The 20,967-nt window shown below is 42.5% G+C and overlaps 1 long non-coding RNA gene across 1 annotated transcript; it reads left to right on the plus strand.

Moving 5' to 3' along the window:
* The first annotated feature begins 830 nt into the window (after nucleotides 1-830).
* LOC127045542 (uncharacterized) lies at nucleotides 831-19,939 on the plus strand. Its single transcript, XR_007772762.1, has 3 exons — nucleotides 831-1,002; nucleotides 15,877-15,936; nucleotides 19,800-19,939. It is a non-coding gene; the product is annotated as an uncharacterized LOC127045542 (long non-coding RNA).
* The last annotated feature ends 1,028 nt before the right edge of the window (nucleotides 19,940-20,967 follow it).

Genomic DNA, 20,967 nt, shown 5'->3' on the forward strand with positions numbered 1-20,967 from the left:
AACAGTGCACCAGGTGGGTTTTTTTAGAGCGCTGGGAGAACTCTAACCTAGCACTGCTCCGCAACCACACAAGCCACATTAAAGCGTTGCCGCAGCAGCGCTTTAGTGTTGCCAGTGTAGACTAGCCCTTAGATCCAGTTTTGAAGACCCTCCCAAAGTTCTGAGGTGTGTGGATCAAGGATTATGATTTGGCCTGTTATAGGGATAGATGCCAGCTATGTATTTTACATCTGAATTCATGTTCAAATTTCAAACAGACCCTAAAAGTTCATGGATGTTCTGATTTACAGACTTAATTCATGCCCATTTCTAAATTAATCAAAAAAGTGTGTTTTTAATGTTGTTGTAGCCATGTTGGTCCCAGGATATTAGAAACAAAGTGGGTGAAGTAATATCTGTTATTGGACCAACTTCTGTTGGTGAAAGCTCTCGAGCTACACAGAGCTCTTCTTCAGACAAGTAAGAGAGATTAGAGTCTAAAAGAATCAAAGCATGCTTTGCCTTTGTAATAAACAAACAGAACTACACTGCCATCTTGTGTCTGCCTGGAGTATAGCTACTTTACGGCAGTGTAATTTTGTAGGGATGAGCCAAATCTGAATTATAATTGAGAAGAATGTCTGACTTTCCTATATTTGGGTCTGCCTAAGTGCCTAGAAACTTGACGAGTAGTAACAACAGGAGCAAGTCTTCACTCAGTAGGATCATGTGCTCTGAAAATGGGTCACGTGGGTTAGCAACAGTCAGCAGCCAGTTAGAAAAGATGCTGTCAGGGTTCGCACAGAGCATGCTTGAGGACATTTTTCCTGAAGAGCTTTGGAGTGGAAACATCTCTGTGCAGGAGCTCTTAATAGAAGAGACTAAAGAAAAGCCAGAAAGTACTGCTGCTTTCTGTCAGGAACGGTTTAAAAACAACTGGCCATCTGACAGAAGAAGCCGCTGTGAGGAAAGAGACTTTTAAAATGACAGAAACATGTTAATCAAGTTGGACTGAACATGAAGGTTTGAGTGGGAGGAATCACTGGGGAAGGAAAGAGAAGTTGGCTGGCTGTTAAAGCATATGTCTGAATTGCATATATCCTTTGCCTAGGAGGAGAGTTAACCTGCACAAAATGTTTTGGCTTCTAGCCCATAACAGCAGCATCATGCTGCTTTATTTTTTTTGTGCCAGAGTCCTGAGATGAGGGGTGTCACTTTGGTGGAGAGGCAGAAAGGAAAATAATAATAATAATAATAATAATAATATAATAAAGTTATTGTTGAGTCCAGATTGGCCAGTATTATTTTTAAGGAAAAAGTCAGGGTGAAAGGATAGTGACCCAATTGTGTGCTCCTTCAGAATAAAATGGCCCTTCTTGGAAAGCCTCAGAGAATAAAATCAACAGAGTGCTGTAGACATTACTTTTAAAACCTATAGAGATTAATAGATATTAGAACTCTTCTATATGTTACTTGAAACATCCTATAGAATTTTTCAACAGAGATAGAATTCTCAATTAAAAAACCCTTTGAATGGTTCTAAGTTGTTATACCTATAGGACTTGCCCATAAGGATACCTAATATAAAAAAAGGAAAAAACAAAGGGTTAGAGCAAGAGCTCACTCTTATTCCTGAATATTATTCCTTATTCCTGGTGACATGAAGCGGCATGTCCCTAGCTGGACTGCTGGGAAGAATTGTCTAACTGAATCACAATTCCTTCCCTTTTTCCCTCCTTCCTTCAGGAGGTAGTTATTTCCTGCACAGCTTTCCCCACTGCACAGCTCTGCAGGCCAGTGAATTGGAAGGAGTAGAATCAAGATTGTGCCCACTCCTGACCTCTCCACCATTTGCTGCTGGGGGTGGATAGCAGCTATGCAGATCCTGCTCTGTTCCCTCATATTCAGGGCTGGTCTACACTAGAAAATGAGGTCGACCAAACTATGTCACTCCAGGGCTGTGAAAAATCCACATACCTAAATGCTGTAATTAAGCCAATCTAAGTTTCTGTGTAGACAGCACTAGATTGACAGAATAATTCTTCCACCGACCTACCTACTGCATCTTGGGAAGATGGATCACCCAAGCCAATGGGAGAACCCCTCCCACCAGTGTAGGTAGTGTCTTCACTGAAGCACTACAGTGGCGCAGCTGCAACTGTGCTGCTGTTAGTTTTTTAAATGTGGACAAAGCCTCAGACCCTCAATCTAGCTAATCCGTGTATGGCTGCAGAGAAAGGCTTGTTGCCTGCTTACTGCCCTGCGTGACTGCATAGAACAGTGTTACAGAATAAAATAGACCAGAGTAAATAAAGTTTAGTTTTTTTCTCCTAAGGCCAGGCTGGAGAAATAGTCCTTCATTTCTACAAATTAAAAATGGACATGGCCTTGACAAATTAAAAGCTTTTTTCATTGTATCCTACTACATTGCTGTCAGTTGGCTTAAACACAGATTCAGAGTATATTCTGCTTAATCAAACCCCACCTCCTGAAAGGCCTCCTGCTTCCAGGATTCCAGAAGTCTTGCTGCCCTCCAAGTCCCTTGCCTCTGTCCCTCATCCCACTAACATATGCCCCTTTATCTTATGATGCCTTTCGGAGAAGGCTTCCATTAGCCTTTGTCTTCGGGGCCAGAAGGTCATTTCCTCTTTCTCCCAAACTCTTCTGGGAGGTCCAAGCACTCCCTCTCTCATCCTGAATTTGTATGAGGGGCTGGACTATGAGACTTAGTGGTTCTGTGCCCACTCAGTCCAGAAAAAGCCTTTGGTAGTAGCAGTATGCTGATATTTCCCAGGCTATGCTACACCAGACATCTCAAGCACTAGAGAACTAGTAAGCCAAGTCAGCAGAGAGCAAGGATGTCCTGATTTTGCTGCTATTATTGGGGGGTAGGAACATAAGAACATAAGAATCTCATACTGGGTCAGACCAAAGGTTCATCTAGCCCAGTATCCTGTCTGCCGACAGTGGCCAGTGCCAGGTGCCCCAGAGGGAGTGAACCTAACAGGTTATGATCAAGTGATCTCTCATAGGTAACTGTGTTTTCTAGACCTACTGGCAGATGTGAGGGAGCTGATATAAACTGCACCTCCCTAACAAAGATTCATAATGGAAAGAGTAAAGAGTCCACTCATACCCCGCCCGCCGAAGACCGTGGGAGAAGTAGGAGAGGGGGATGAGCACCCTCATAGTTGTACCTGGTAGGTCATCAGCAGTATCAATAACATCAAGGATTCCAAAATCATGAGCCAGGTCTGCAATCATGAGACTGGCAAAAAAATTATCAGTACAGGGTTCTTGTTCTTTGCATTCAGTTTTCTGAGCCCTTAGAGTGCACTTGGTTCACATTTTCAAGTTTCTGTCCACAGCCACAAGGACTAGTCACTTAGTTTAAAAGAACAAATAAAATAAAGCAAACAAATAAAAAAAAAAGGTTGAGATTCTCATTTTCCAGGAGCTGGAACTATCACAAGACTCATGATGAAATCATGAGGGTTGGCAACAGTGCCGCATTCCAGGAAAGGGGATTGCCGGGGATTCATAGGAGGGTGCCTGGGAGCAATAGTCATTTATTTTATTGACTTGTTCAGTTTTTAACATGAAAAGGAAAGGCTCCATCCAAAGCGCTAGGTGATCTTAATGTCACTTTAAAAAACTACAATAGCATAAAGTCACTGGTTTACCTGAAAACAATTAACCAGCCAGTACCCCAGAATACCCTCTGGGCAAGCATATAGTAACCTGCCAAAGACCTTCCTGTACTATCCCGAAATGGGTTTTACCCTGAACTGTGGCATGTACATTTCAGACCAAAAGACCCCTCATGAAAAACACCCTGTCTTTTCAAGGGGGCCCTATTCATGCACCTCTGCTGTCCACAACAGTCTCAGAACAGCACAGGGAGAGTTTTATGGGGGTCAGGGGTCTTCCAGTTATTCAGAAATGATGATCTTCTATTCCTAATAGATATTTGGGCTGTTAGATCAATTGTGTATTTATCTAAGGGCTTGTCTACACTTAAAACACTACAGCGATGCATTTGCAACAAGGCAAATATGCCGCTGTAGCATGTCAGTGTAGACACTACCTATGCTGAAGGGAGGGTTTCTCCTGTCAATGTAAGTAATCCACGTCCCAAAAAATTCTCCTGTCAACCTAGCACTACCTACACCATGGAGGGGTTAGGCTGATTTAACTGTGTTGTTCAGGGGGGTGGATTTTTCACACCCTGAGCAGTATAATTATAGTGACCTAATTCTCTAGTGTGGACCAGGCCTAACACACATTCTTCGTCTTTCTGAGTGCCACATTACTGTCCTTCAGGGAAGAGGAAACAGAGAAACTGGTGGATATGTCCTAAAATCTTAACCCACTTTTAGCTCTCTAACAGTAAATCTGTTGCTGTTTCACTGAAAGTAGGCTAGTGGCATGCATAACATTTGTATTGTTCAGTGCCAGCACAATGTACAGCATACAAACTTAAAGGTGACCTGTAAAGGAAAATGTTGATTTGTTCCTCTTTATCAAGTATAAAGAAGGCCTGAAAGGTTGATTTATTTTTAAGGATTTTTTTCCTTGCTTGGACTCCTTGGAGGTCTCAGATGTGGGTTGTGAGCAATCTCTGCTCTTAACTGGATATATTGACTCTTTAACAAAGACATCTTTTCTCAGTGTTTCTCAGTTGTTTGTATTAAATGTATTAAAATCCTACAAAACTCTAGAGTTTTGAACTACTGTACAGGAGGCAGTCCAATGGGGAGAGAAAATGAGTAACTCTCCTCCGTATTGAATCTGTCTTGAGAGTAGGGTGAAGGCAGTCCAAATGCTAGCCCTCTGTCACCCAGTGGAGAAAAAGCTTTTGGTAATGGGAGCAAGCTGAGGTTTCTCAAGCTACGTTACAAAAGGGTTCTTGGTTACTTAGGCACCAGAGAGTCACTTAGCCAGTGGCTATCTTGGAACCACTCCTTCTGAAGGGGATAGAAGATAGAAACTGCAATTTCAGTAAAAGACTAGACAAAACCGTGCCAATCCTCACAACTGATAAAGTGACAGCTTTCTGGAATCAAAGTCATCAGTGACTTGGTTTCTGAACAACCAAAGTGTGAATTAACAAGGTGTTGCATTTGCTGTCTCAAATCACACAGACATAATAGAGATTTCAACAAGTGACAGAAAAACTTTGAGAAACTTTACTGAACTTGTAATTATTAACTTTTTGACACCTCAGCAAGGTACTATTTACAAAATTAGCCTGAGATAATCCATGTGTCAAATCTAAATAATAAGATTCAGTTTTTATAATTAAATACTGTTTGGTATTGGAGATATTCATGAATTGAACACTTCATACGTTCATGATGGCATTAAAGTGAGCTTCTTATAATTAAGTATTCTTATGATGAAATATTTGCTCCCATATAGTTAAGATATCTGTCAAGAAATATATGTAATCAAGCATAGAAAGCACAATTTTCAAGCTTGTATCTGTAGTGTAAGTGAGCATCACTCAGTGATATAATTAAATGGACTTCCTCCCCTCAATCCCCGTTCAGTTAGTCATACAAATTAAGAAAAACAGCATCTGCTTACTTTCTTGTACATATTATATAGATTGCTGGAGACTGTAAGAAATTAATTAAGGGATCTGGAGCCTTTAGTCTGAGATTTATTCATTCAAATCCAGATCAAGGGTGAAATACTGGCTGCACTGAAGTCAATGGCAAATCTCCAGTTGGATTCAATGGGGCCAGGATTTCACCCCCACCTATAGTGACCAAAAATAGTTAGCAGTTTGGTGGTGGTCAGTGTGAAATGAGTTGTTGCTTTAGCTGTTAGCCAGGATGGGTAAAGAATGGCGTCCCTAGCCTCTGTTTGTCAGAGGGTGGATATGGATGGAAGGAGAGAGATCACTTGATCATTGCCTGTTAGGTTCATTCCCTGTGGGGCACCTGGCATTGGACACTGTCGGTAACAGATACTGGGCTAGATGGACCTTTGGTCTGACCCGGTATGGCCGTTCTTATGTCCATTTCTTGGAGTAGGTGAAAGGTGACCATAACACAACCCTTGCTCCCCATCCCCAATATTGTAACTGACACACTTGTTGGCAGTATTACCAGGAAAGAATAAATAAATCTGGGGACTGACCTACCTTCTCAAACTTAGACGTGGGTCCTTCAGTGAATGGCTGAAACATGCTTAGAGCATCCTCTGGCTCATTGCTCAGCAGATATGTACAATATAAGCAACATCCCCTTTGGCTGTCCCCTTACACTCCTGCTTGCAGAGCCATTAGTCCAAAATGATCTTTCAGTAATATTTTCAAGATGGTCCTTTGTTTTCCCCCTAACTCCCAATAAACAGCTGGCAATATATGTCGGGGCACATCAGCTATGCAAATATTTGTAAGCTGTCTGCCCCAAAACCACCAGTAGAAGTTAGTTATATGGAAATTACATAAAGGTTCTGAAGTTTAAGATACAATTGTAAATCAAGAGATGTATTCTGTCCTGCCTTCTGCTGGTAGAAGGTACAGAGCACCGATAGCAGAAATTCTATTCTGAGGGTGTTGTAGTTTTAACTAATCTGTGAGCTAGGTATCAGGAGAATCACATATGCTAGACAGTAGAACTTGGATGGACTTCTGCATCGCAACACAAATCCCTGTTGCCTGAGCTAAGGGTGAATCACCATAACAATAACAGGGTTTGTAGTTTCTGTAACCTGCCACTACTAAAATGTGCAGTGATCACACACATGCTAGCATCTCTGGCTTGGAGTCCTGTACAGGACAGTAGTGTCTAGTCACACTCTTAAAGCCAAATTATGGCTGCTGTAATACACATGTGCTGCTGGGTCTGGAGAAGAAAGCAGGTAGTCAGGTCTGTGCATCTGGCCATGGCCCCACATTCCAAGGCACTGGCCAGGGGTTGTTGGGTTGTATAAAAGGGGACACCAATGGGTGTGCTCCTCCACCTCTTCCCCAAAGGCATTGGGTGAAATCCTGCCCCTCTTGAATTCAATGGGAATGTTTTACCATTGACTTCAGTGGGGCCTGAATTTCACCCATAATGTCTGCTTCTAATGTCATAGGAAGAAAGAAACTAGACAGTAATCTGATCTCTATCTCTCATATAGTGGGGAAAATATTCACCAAAGGGCCACCAGGCAGGCCCAAATCTTGTCAATGGAACACATTTATTTGGTCACTTTAAAGTGTTCTCTTCTCTTCCAGAGAATAAGTTCCACTTTTCTAGCTTTTTCCAGCCGGAAATCTTCCTAAAATCTGCAACCATTCTGGCTGTCCTAGGTTACACCCACTCCAGGGCAATAATGCTCTTTTCATTTGAAAGGGTGACTGAACACAGTGTTCCAAATGAAGAAGTGCGGTGCCTTGTGCAATAATATCATCACTTCTTTTCATTTATATTCTATTCCCTGATTCACCCCAATATCCCATTTGCCTTTTGTGCTCAAGCCATTCACTAGCCTAATGACTTGAAGAGTTTTTACTAAAATAACCCCTAGAGTAAATTCTTTTTCTGGTCAGTTCACTCTGAATTACTGTTCCGCTTAAAATGTACTCTCTCTGTCTTGGTTCATTGCCTCTAGATTTATGATGTAACATTTGCCATATTTAAATTACATTTTCTATGTACTGGCCCAGTTGCTTGAAAGATCCACATCACTCTAAATCCAGTTACATTGTTGCTCATTATTCTGTCTCTCTCCAATTCTGGTACCATCAACTAATGTTGATATCTTACATCTGATATTCTCATCAAAATCATTGAACTATATTACTAACAATTCTGTGCATTTAAAAGATAGAGGTCAGCTTTTAGAAATCTCCCATGGTCACCAGAAATAAGGCCAAGATGTTGTTAATTTTTGCCTTTTTATATGGGAAAATAGTCATTTGATATTCGCATGGAGAATTTTATTAGCAAATATAAAAAGTGCTTTGAAAAAGATCTTTTAATCATGCATGTAATTTTTTTATGATTCTATTTGTATTTAATGTGCTTGTTATCTTTGATCCTTTTTGCCCAGAGGGTATCCAAATGAACAGCCTGGCATTAGTGGATTATCTTTTGTGAATCTGTAAATTATCTGCCCTTTTAAAATTTTCACCAAAAAAAATAGTCTTGTTTTTAATGTGAACAGACAACAAAATGTTTTCCAATTCAAATAACTCTTTCTAACTGTCTCTCTCCTACCCTGTGGGGTGGGACAGAGGTCTTTGGTGGCCTGGGGCAAAATCTGAAACTGAGCCTGCCCTTTCTAACAAAAATTGAACACAAAAAGTTTAAGAATACCCACTGCAATCATGAAACTAGGGGTACAGAAACACTGAGGGAAGGCGAGGTTGCAATGCCATTAGGTTTGAGGGTCAAACCCCACGTGGCCCTGCAACTCAGTGTCAGACCTGCATAAGTTCTAATGAACTCCATGCTTATAACAGACAGCTAGTGCTCCTTAGAAGTGACACTTTAAGTACTGCAGTTATGATGAGCATGAAACTTTTAAATGTTTCATTATTTGCTTGGGAAGGGTAAAGTTCAGCCTCAGAGAAGGGCACATTGGGCCACCCCTTCAGGGGTGCCTGAGACCAATCGCAGCACTTAAAGTGGGGGCATAGGTAACTTTCCGTCCTTCGCTCCCACTCTGCCTGGGAGTAGCCCAAGGCAGGGTTGGCTCCCAGCAGCACTTAGAGCAGTTTCAGAGTTGCTCTAGCTTGCTGTGCATGGAACTATCCCCATGGGAACTTTCCACCAGCCCAGGATCACCAGTCTGCAGTGTTCTTTTGCCACATTATTACACCCACTTCACCCCCTCGTAACACCCGCTTTGCCACAGAGCAGGGGGCAGAAGCAAGTGGGGTAGAATGTTTAACCCGGTAATTCCTAGCTGCCATAATAGCCACTTGGGGCATCGGCAGCTGGCCGTAAATTAGAGTAGTCCTTAAACCAGAGGTCCTCAAACTGTGGGGCATGCCCCCTATAAGGGCATGGAGGAATGTTGGGGGGCACAGCGGGACCCAGGCCAGCCCCCACAGGAGGCGGGGAGGGGGAGCATCCAGCCTATCCTCACCCCCAGCTCTGCTCCGGTCCTGCCCCCAGCCACATCCGTGGCTCCCTGTCCCATGGCTGGCCCTGTCCCCAGCCTTGGTGTGATTCTGCTACCATCCCCGCCCTGTCCCCAACCTCAGCCACTGGCTGTGGCTCTGTTCCGAGGCTGGGAGCAGGGCCAGGAGTGGGGCCACACCTGGCTGCGGGTCTGGCTGCCGGCCCTTACTGCAGCCTGGCTGCAGATCCACTCCCACCTCCACCCTCATCCCATGACCATGGTCCTGCTCCCGGCCCCAGACCTACCCCCAGCTGCGGCCCCAGCATCAGCCCTCTTACCCCATCTGTTTTCCCCCCACCCCCTGAGCCGTGGCCTTGCTCCCATCCCCAGCTCCAGGGGAAGCAGGGGTGTGTGGACAGGGGTAAGGGGGGTATGACCCTCAGAAGTTTGAGGACTGCTGCCTTAAACTGTATGTATAGTTGGCTCTTCTGATACACACTGTGTGCTTCTCAGTCACAGCCCCGTGTGTTTAAATGGCACGAAGGATATGGGTCACAAATGCAATCTAGTTTTGTAAACTCTAAAATTTACTAAAGCCAGTTTGTACGAATCATAAATCATTGTATTCCATAAGATTCATTCTTCTCTGTTATTATGCATGAACTTGCCTTGGATGCTGTTTCAGTTAAGGTGTTGCCTTACTATTGCTCTATGCACAAATAGATGGAAACACTGTAGTAATAGCTATATATATTATATCTGAGTGAGTAGGCTCCATATTGAATAAACAAATAATGAGGAATTGGTGATAAGGAGAATGTCATAGAGAGAACGTACCACACCGCAGCCAAGTTCAAAAACTTCTTTCTTTACTGTAGGTACTTACTTATACGGTGGACATCACCTTAGTATCTGAATGCCTCACAAATGTTAATGTATGTGTTGTTTCAACACACCTATGAAGTAGGGAAGCACCATCTTTCTCATTTTACATATAGGGAACTAAGCCGATATTGAATCAGGAGAATAAAGTGTGAATTAACAAGGTAATGGTGCATGTATCCTTTCAACTCATGCAGGCATAATAGCGATCCCAGCAAATGACAGAAAAATTTAACTGCAATTATTAACTCTATGGTTTCTCAAAGATGTACTTGTTACAAAATTAGCCTGAGATAATCCAGGTATTAAATCTAAATAATAAAATCCTGTATTTATCATTCATACAGTTTACTATTGGAGCTAGCCGTGAATTGAGCAATTCATACTTTAGTGGTGGAATGAAATTGAACTTCTTTTAATTACTGTAAGTTTATTTCCATAGATCTAAGATAGCTGTTACAAAGCATGGTAAGATATTTCTGAGTAATCCACATTCACTGAGTTTTATTCCTGGTAAAGCTAGTCAGAGAAATTTTGGTGGAACCATATTCCATTGGAATATATGGTTTCATGAAAATAAAAAATGCTTTGTGAAATCAAGTGAACTTTACTGGAATTTCATTTTGGAAGAAAAGAAGGGGGGAAAGTTCTAACAACGTTGAAAAGTACCATTTTGATTTTTTGTTTTGTTTGGAAAGAACTTTTTGTTTCTGATTTTTTTTAATTTCATGTTATATATGAATTATAATACACATTTTAAAAAAGTGAAAATTAAATGAAATATTTTGAATATGTCAAAACAATGTTTCAATCAACCTGAAGCTAAATCTTTACAGAATTATCTTTTCTGAAGAATTTCTACATGTTCAGTGTTCATTTTGGTTTGGAATTAATCCAAATTTCAAAAATGCTTTGCAAAACAGAATTTCCAGACCCCAAACACCTCTAATTCCTGGCTTTATTGCTGAACCGTTCTGTGACTTTGGGCTTGTCTCTCTACCACTCTGTGCCTGAGTCTCCCCATCTATAACATGAGGATTATAATATTGACTCACCTTTGTAAAGAACTGTGAGATCTATCTACAAAAAGCACTAATTATTACTGTACATTTATTCTAACATTACGATCATCATGGGCGGCAGATATCATAGGCCAGGGGAGGCTAAGCCTCCCCAAAAAGCCAGGTGTGGGCCTACCCAGGCTCCACCCCAAGGTCCTCCCCACCTTCTGCTCTTCCCCCGTGGCCCAAACCCAGGCTGCTCCTCTTCCCTGAAGCATGTGGAAGCTGGGGCAAGCCAGCTGGCAGCCCAGGCCTCAGAGCAGCTGGGGCCACCCAGCATTCCGGGGCTGAGGTCATCCAGCACTCAGGCTACCTGGCACTGCAGGGCTGGGGGTGCTGGGTACGCCAAGGGCTGGGGAGCACTCTGGCTAGCCAGTCCAGGACTGAGGGACATTCCAGCTGGCCAGCTCAGGGCTGGGAGTGGCACTCCTTTGGATGCATTATGGAGCTTGGGGCACAACTGGAGGTCTTTTTATTTTGGTAGATTTATCTTTGACATGTTTTGTCCCCTCCTGTTTATATTTGTCCAGCTTCTGTTTGTTTTTGATTCATGCAAATTAGGATGAAGTGGAGTCATTTCCCCTTAGGGCAAATTTTCCTTGTGCCAAATCCTTGTATAGTGGTTGGCAGTCTATTGAATGATGCATGGAGACACCTCTCAGGTCTAACAGAGTTGAAGTACATTGGCAAGGCAGTGTGGGGAAGCTTGTGGTGCTGACCTGTGCTGTGTCTTCTATTGCTCATAAACAGAAGGAAGACCTCATTCACGGGGCTATGTAACATTTAAGCCTCAAAATGAGGCTTACGGGTGTCTTGTGTTCTGTATAATCCTCTACTGGAGTGAATTTCTCTCTTAGCTTGTTCCTAGGCATCAGGACTGCTATGAAATAGCATGAACTATTGATATGCCAGTAACCACCCCAAAACACCAAGAAATCTGTTATCTACAGCCAGGCACTCCAATACCACAGAATATGTTCTGAGGAGAAAGTCTGGGATATACACCTTAACACACTCAAAACCACCTTCACCAAACAAGGACACTCCACCAGAGAAGTAGATCACATCACCCAAATACCTCCAGAGATTTTGCTTCAATATAAAAATAAAATCCCCTCCGATTAGACACCCCTAGTCATCACCTGCCACCCTACAGAGGAGCCTATATGGGGTATCTTCAAACACTTACAACCTATACTCAATGGGGGCCACATCCCGAAATAAACCTTTCCTGAACCCTCTCTTTTGGCCTTTGAACACCACCCCCCAACCTGTCCAAGCACATCGTCAGATGCTAGCTCCCCGCAGACCACGACACACCAACTCAAAGCAGCCCCAGGCCCTGCTAGAACAGCTGGTGCAAAACCTGCAGACACATTTCCAGTGCTACAGTGATCAACACACACCACAACACACCTTTCAAAAATCCATGGGTCCTACACATGCCTATCACAACATGTGGTGTACCTCATTCAGTGCACCAAATGCCCCAGTAACAACTATGTGGGTGAAACCAAACAATCACTATGCTCTCAAATGAACTAACACAGGAAAATGATAAAAGCCAAAAATACCATATCTCCTGTGAGTGAACACTTTTCACAAAGCAGTTACTCTATATCTGATCTCTCAGTCCTCATCTTCAAAGGAAACCTGCATAACTCTTTCAAAAGACAAGCCTGGAGGTTGAATTATAACTTTACTAGACACTAAAAATCATGGACTCATTAGGGACACTGGATTTATGACTTGTTACAACAATCAGTAACCCACTAGCAACACCCCTTCCCCCAGCTGCCGTTCCTGCCCCCTCCCTTCCTTTCCTCCCTATGACTTCACCTTGAATGGTCCCTTGAAATATGTGTTAACTACTTATGCTAAACAATCTGTTGCAATTTATATTTAGCTGTGACACTTTGGGTGTGGGCTTGTCTACATGTACGGAGCTACAGCGGTGCAGCTACACTGATGGTGTAGCTGCGCTCCGTAGCACTTTAGTGATGACGCTACTACGCTGACAGGAAAGCTTCTCTCACCGACATAGTTAATCCACCTTCCCGAGATGTGGTGGTTATGTGAAAGGGAGAAGCTCTTCTGCAACATAGCACTGTCTATCCCGGGGGTTAGGTCGATATAACTGTCGTTCAGGGGTGTGGATTTTTCATAACCCTGAGCAATGTAGTTATACCAACATAGATGTGGTTATACCAACATAACTGTAGACCTGGCCTGTGTCTACACTACAATTAAAAATCCACAGCTGGCCTGTGCCACAGACTCAGGCTAACGGGCTGTTTAATTGCAGTGTAGACGTTTGGGCTCAGGCTCTAGCTAGGCTGTAGTATCCTGCGAGGTAGGAGGGTCCCAGAGCTCGGGCTGCAGCCCAAGCCCAAATGTCTATACTTCAGTTAAACAGCCCTGCAGCCTGAGTCAACTGGCACAGCCCAGCTGTGGGGGTCTAACTGCAACATAGACATAGCCCCCGAGTACATTTCCCAGACCTGAAGAAGAGCTCTGTGTATGCTCGAAAGCTTGTCTTTCTCACCAACCAAAGTTGGTCTAATAAAAGATATTACCTCACCCATCTTATTTCTCTAATAAGCACTTAGACATCCTGCTTGGCCTCTGGATGCCTGTATCCAGCATCCTAGACTGATTTTTTTTTCATAAAAAGAAATTCTTTGCTATTTTTCATACAAATCACATGCTGTTATAAATGGCTTAACAGTTTGACAGACTCAAAATGCTAAAAAACAGCTGTACACTGATGTGAGCAGCATGTGTAAGAATGACTTGAATCTAGTTCTTGTCCCATGTAATTCCCAGTGGCTTTTATGTTTTCCATAAATGGTTAAGAAAAGTTCTTGGCTGGAGACTGTAATACAATTTTTAAATAAATTCTTCGTAGTCACAACAAGAGCAATCTTATTGCATTTTTCATCGTAATTAACACTGACATTTCTCTAATCTATGAAGAATCTATGGTTCCTCACTAAACTGATCCATGGAGATAAATTGTCTTTACACTTCAGTTTCTTGGGATAGGCCTGATCCTGTTCCCATTGAAGTCAACAGCAAGACTCTATAAACTTGGAGCTGACCAGGATTGGGCCCCCTATGGTTTACTCAAATGTGAACTTCCTGTAGGAGTATTACTCCCAAGGATCCAACCTCCACAAAAGAGAGCAAGGATAATTTAAAAGAGTTTGGCAAAATACTATGAAAAGTTAGAGGGTTGGTTTTTTTTAACCATATCCAGTCTCTCACTCAGGAAAATGTTCTTCGACACCCTTCCTATTTCAGTAAAAACACCTGAGGGAGGTTTTCACATCCCTCTGAACAGATTCTAATGCATAAATTCACATCACATCTCCAGGGTCAGATTTAGTGATAATTTGACTCAAACTAATATATACGTAAAGAGATATTGCAAATTTATAATTTCCAAAGGGCACATCTGTTAATATTCTATTATAATTTCTTTACTCCATTTCTTGCATTAAGGAGATAATTTTGTTCCCAAGTGGATCATTAGCTTTTACCCATTTTGATTAATTTAATTCATATTACCAATAGCTACCTAAGGCTTTATGAACTGGATGGGAACTTTTAGCTCTTGTTTTAACCCAGTCTCTCACCATGAGAAATCTTGTCAACTCTAATTGCATTTAGAGAGAATTAAATTCACTCTGACATTATTTCCAAAGCTATAGTAAGTGAAGTGTGTATACACTCCTCATAATGAACTTTTTACATCTTCATAGGCTCTGACAGGAGTTTGATCCAGTTTATCAGTCACTCACAATGGGCCAGATCCCAAGAGACACTGAGCAACCTCAACTCCCACTGAGACCAAAATGGGCATTGCTTAGGCCAGGTCTATACTACAGAGGAACACTGGTATTGAAAAATCCACACCCTGGAGCAATGCAGACCTAACACCCGGTGTAGACAGCACCATGTTGACCAGAGGCTTTGTTCCACTATCTTGTGGCGGTGGATTAATTATGCTGATGGGAGAAGCTGTCCCACTGGTGTAGTAGTAGCTTATGGTATTTAGCCTGATCATCTCATTCACAACAAATCAGACTAGATTCCCTTATAGCCTAGTGCCAAATTATGTCTGCCACAGCACAGGTGGAGGAAGGGAGGAAGAAGATGCAGGAAGTCCCCTTTTTTTTCCAATGAAACTTCCATTATTTGACTGTCTGTAAGCCCCTGAATGCAAGGGGTTGAAGGACCCTAGTTCTGCTGGCAGCATTGGAGAGACCAAAAGGAGCATGTCTGGGCAAGGTGAAGGCTTGGCCTTCCTATGGCACACTGGACAGTGCTGGGAGGCCACCACTGGGGAGAAGGGGAGAAGAATGGGGGAACACATCCTGCACCTTTACAAAAAGAGGAGCAGTGAACAAATTGTTAGCAAACAAGTCAGCACAGAGTGCCTGGATGCCTTTTTGACTGTTCCTAACTTCTGCAGCCACAACCAGGCAAGCAGAGGAGCTCCACCACCCCCTACAGTGTAGCTTAAACACTAGGACCCTTAATATGACTCTAAATATTTTTTCTTTGTCCTGCCACGTTCTGCCAATAAGTAATCTTCAAATCCTGATAAGAGACATACCACCTTGCTAGCTAAGTACAAAAGTATGTTTTTGCATCCCACCTTTTACTTGCTTTATACTGCTAAGGGGAAGATTTTCAATGGCGCAGAGAGGCATGAGGCACCCAATGGCTATTGACTTTTAGTGGGCTTTGAGCACCTGGCTCTCATTAGCTCCTTTGAAAATCACCTCTCTAATGCCCAGAAATGTTAATCTAGATGCTTGTAAAATGATTTCATCCTTATTTTTGCATTCATCTAATGTGCTGTATTTTATTCTGCTAGACTCTGTTCTGACCATTAAAATTTTTGGCCTGCGATTGTTTGAGATGTTCACATACTCAGGTAAGTGGCAAGATTTTTTGGCTATGGTAACTGTAACTGAATAAATGGCAAAAATGTGGAAACACTTTGAAAGAAATCCATGATGTACCTGACCCTCACTGGGCTGGCTCCATGCTCTAGCAGAGTCTCTGGCATCTATAAAGTCAAAAAATGATGCATTCTGGGAATTTTTTTAGCAGAAGTGCTTCTGGCCAATGTGATGAGGAGAGATCCAATGGGCCTGACTACTGAATTTGGCCGATATTACTGAATTTAATTTAACTTTCATATTTTCTTTTCAATTCACCATTATATGAATTACTTAACTCTAGGGATATTTTTTAGTGTCAAGCTGGGTGCAGCCTCCGAAGTCTCAGGGTTACATTGTGATTTGCATTTCGGTACCATGATTTTCAGACAGCCCTGAGCAGCAGTACATGTAGCAGTGCATTGCAGCTGGGAACGTGCCTCCAGCCCAGGTACAAAGATGTTAGCTAGCGTCACTCGAACTATCAGGCTAAAAGTAGCTGTGTGGACATTGTTGCTGCAGGAAAGACACAGGCTAGTCACCTGAGCTCAAAAGTAGCGGGTCAGCTGGCTTGAGAACCTGAGCTGCTGCCCAAGTTGCAATGTCCACACTGCTATTTTTAGCTCAGCTTGAGCTAGTGTGAGCCTGTCTACCCAGGCTGGTAGGCTCACTCCCAGCTGCAGTGTAGTGATACCCAGAAGACCTGATTCTGAGCTTGTTGGCAGCGCAATGGCAATTTTCATATTAAACAATTTAACCTCTCTTGCCTACAAATCTTTGCTGACCATCTCAGTACATGGCTCCATTAAACCATTTTATCTAATATCTGTCTAAAATTTTCCCTTCATTTTCCAGCATAAGCCCCCAGTGAATCATTAATGAGATAAAAATCTCTAGCTAAACAATTATTCTTATAATAAAGTTCCCATGGTCCACTAGGATACCTCTCCAGGGTATCTATTAAACCAAAATGGTCCCACACAATCATTTACATCTAAAGAATTCAATTCATTTCTGACTCCCTCCAGGCACTTGTCTTACAGTGATCTAATAAGGAGCAGTTTTGGCTGTTGAACAATAGTCTACAAAGGGTCCATGGGAACTTTGAACACCAACCCCCAACTTTTCCTGGGAAGCTGTATTGCAGCATCTCTCACGCATCCCTTTTGAAAATGAAACCTTTCAGAGCATTTGGCAATGAATGCGTTATTCTGTAAGAAAAGTCTATATAAGTTTTCTAAATAAATAGCCTGCTCTAGGTTACAAAAATATTATATAGGTTAGAAAAACATTAACCATCTTAATTATTCCTGATAATATATATAACTTCAGTAATATTCACAGAACCACTGAAACTGAAGCTGGAAAAGATCTATAAAATCATCTACTCTGCATAATGCTAGTGCAGGACTGTAGATTGCTTTTTCTAGTGCTCTGTCTTATCCAGATTTAAATTACCTGTGAAATTCCCATTGACACAAAACTGTCTTGCTATAACATATGTAGATTCCCTAGCAGACACTGTCTGTTGGTTTTTTTTCATAGACTTGAAACTAGAGAAGTAGGGATAATAAAATACTAGCTTCTTAGGTTGTATCAATTCCATAACTGCATTTGTACTGATATCATCCACTAAACTGCACTCATGAGACATTAGAGCCTTTTGTATAATGGGAAAATAAATTTAACATGATACATCACATTAGAAAAGTCTTACCTACTGTGACAGAATGCACCCCTGTATTCACCCCCTACGCACTATTGTAATAACCTCTGTACAAGATATGACATAATTTGCTGATCAGTAATATCATGATAAAATGTGTGTAGCAGAATTATTTATTAGATTTCCCCCATATGATGTTAAAAATGCATGTTAAGACTCACATAGCACCAAACTGGTCAAACAGACCTGTCTTGAACAAAGGAGTGTGTGTTTGTCTGAATTTGCATTTAATCAGTAACAGGGTCGGCTCTTCCATTTAGGTGACCTAGGTGGTCGCCTAGAGCGCTAGGATTTGGGGGAGTGGCATTTTGCCACCCTCGGCAGCAATTTGGCGGCGGGGGGTCCTTCCGCGCTCCAGGTCTTCGGGGGCAATTCTGCAGCAGGTCCTTCACTCTCTTCAGGACCCGCCGCCAAAGTGCCCCGAAGACCGGGAGCTGCGGAAGGACCCCCTGCCGCAGAATTGCCACCAATGACTGGGAGCGCGGAAGGACCCCTGCCTAGGGCACCAAAAACCCTGGCGCCGCTCCTGATCAGTAAACAGAGTCATCATCAAGCAGGAAGGGGGAAGAGAGGAAACAAAAGAGAACCTGCGTGTGAGCATACACAGATGAAAAAACTCAGAAGGGAATTTTCTTCCACACAGACTCTTTGTCTCCTGGTTCTCTGCTAGAAAGGTTTATTTAAGAGGGGGACTGAAGCTATAAAAAAGAGGAAGGGCAGACACCCCTCCTCTCTTTCTCTGTCTGTCCTTCTGACCCTTTGCACCTGAGAAGACAAAAAAAGCAGCTGTTGGATTCTGGAGGAGGGGTCTTAACCTAGAGGTTTGTCAGTAATGCTATTGAAAGCATGGGGCGAGAAACTTTACTTCAGATCTAATATTGTTTAAGTTAGAGCAATGGTAGGCAGCCTGCAGGCCGCATGCGGCCCATCAGGGTAATCTGATTGCAGGCCGCGAGACATTTTGCTCATGTTGACTGTCCACAGGCATGGCCCCCACAGCTCCCAGTGGCCACGGTTCTTTGTTCGTGGCCAATGGGAGGTGTGGGAAGCAGCGGCCAGCACGTCTCTGTGGCCCGACACTTCCCGCAGCTCCCATTGGCCGGGAATGGCACCGCGGTCACTGGAAGCTGCGAGAGGCCATGCCTGTGGACAGTCAACATCAGCAAAATGTCTTGCCGTCTGCAGTGAGATTACCCTGACGAACTGCATGCAGCCCATGGGCCGCAGGTTGCCCACCACTGAGTTAGACACTAGAAAGCATTTCATCTTTATTTTTCTTGCATCCATTTCTCACTCTTATGCCTCATTGCTTGTACTCCCTTATAATCTATCTCTTTGTAGTTAATAAATTTATTTTATTGTTTTATCTAATCCAGGGTATTTGAGTTAAAATGTCTGGGTAACTCTATGTATGCAATGTTGTTGTAGCATTTTGCTGTGATGCTGGGGGTACCTTTCCACACCTGAAGAAAAGCTCTATTCGAAAGCATATCTCTTTCACCAACAGAAGTTGGTCCAATAAAACATTACCTCACCCACATTGTCTCTCTGGGTAATTCTATTTAAGGTAATAAATTGGTGTATATTATTCCCTTAAAGGAACAACAGACTTAATATATTTGGACAGTTCAAGAAAGGGGTGGGTAGTACAAGACATACATTTTGGGGGGATAAGCCAGGACTGGGAGTATGTTGGGGTTACCCTGCAGAAGTAACCCAGGCTGGTAAAAGCCAGAGTGTAACCCATGTGTGGCTGGCAAGTTGCAGTTACACACAGACACTCCAGGTGTGGCTTGCACACTGGAAGTCTGTGAGTGGCCCAGATGGAAGCTCCTGCAGCAAGGCATTGTATGGCACCCAAAGTTGCAGGGTGGGGTGACCCAGCCCCTGACTGGTCTGGATTGCACCCTGGCATGTCACACCTACCTGATGTTAAACACGACTTAGTATAGACAGGGATAAGTCATGTTTTAAAATGTGTTAGCTGATTGTAGTTAAGTCTAAGATCCCACCCTCTTGCCCTCAGGGTTAATCATGATCCGCTAACACATTTTTAAAAATGACTGTCCTTGTGCATGCTAAGAGTAAATTCATTTTTAATTTCATGTTTGTTAATTTGTTTTCTAATAGGATGCATTTTCCCAGTAGAGAAAAGGCCAGGACAAGAACATTAGACCGTCTCCAAAGTCAAAGGCTACACGTGAGCTAAAGAGAATCGCCTTGTATGTCCTTGGAATCCCAGATAGCCCTAGCCTCAAAGACAGAAAAAGAAAGCCAGGGAGAGTCTCTGAAACTTGTGTGAGAGATGAAGCTAGAAGGGTTCCATTTGTAAACTGAAATTAGGTTTTGGGGGAGCAGAAAGCTTTACTGCCATAAGAGACTGTGAGGCTCTGGGAGATGACAATTCTGGCATAGAGCTGAGGAATTTAAAGGATGGATGAGGTGTCTCCAAGCAGATAATTCTTTCTATCCTACATTGTGTGTCTTTAAGGTTAGCAACTTTGGCTGCTGTTGCTGGGACTATATTTCAAGCTAGAGGCAGACCTTGTAAGAATATTTAAATAAATCAATACGAGGTTTGTCTAAGGTTATGTGTTTGTTAAAGTTTTATTGATTATACTATTGGTTGTAAATTATATAACTTAATAAAGCTGTGGACTCTTTCCAACAAAAGACAAGGAGGTTATTCAGTTAACTGGAGCCTTAATACAAACAAATGTAATGATATGGCACATTATGAGACCACAGTCCAGAGTCTGACAAATGCAATTCATCATAGAAATGACCACAACATCACAAACACTAGATTATGTCATCACTGAATGAATTAGGCAGGTGAGGGCTGCTTAAAAAGAGGAAAGCCCCTACTTACACACAAATAACTTGGTCATAAAATGGAGCAATAAAAGTGAATCAGGATAATAGGACTCTCCGAGCAATTCAGTAGATTAGTAGTATGTTTTGCATGTAATTGTCATGTCCATGTTTTACAATGTAGATTTTTTTACTCTATTTTAGTATTTATTGTTTTGTCAAGCACTGAGAGATCCTTCAAGATGAAAAGTGCTTATATATAAATCATTAGTATTAAAAAAGAATTAAGAACATATGGAAAATGTAGATGACAATTTTTTCTTTGTGTAAGCCACAGAAGGAGCCAGCATTAGAACCAAAGAAGGGGCATGTGAGTTCCTGACTCCCTGGTTTTTACTCAGACTACGAGCTCGTATTTCTCTGGAGCAGTGGCCACCAACTGGTATATTGCGATCGACTGGTTGATCGTGGAACCTCTGACAGT

Source organism: Gopherus flavomarginatus, chromosome 2 (assembly GCF_025201925.1).
Source record: "Gopherus flavomarginatus isolate rGopFla2 chromosome 2, rGopFla2.mat.asm, whole genome shotgun sequence".
Classification (NCBI taxonomy): Eukaryota; Metazoa; Chordata; order Testudines; family Testudinidae; genus Gopherus; species Gopherus flavomarginatus.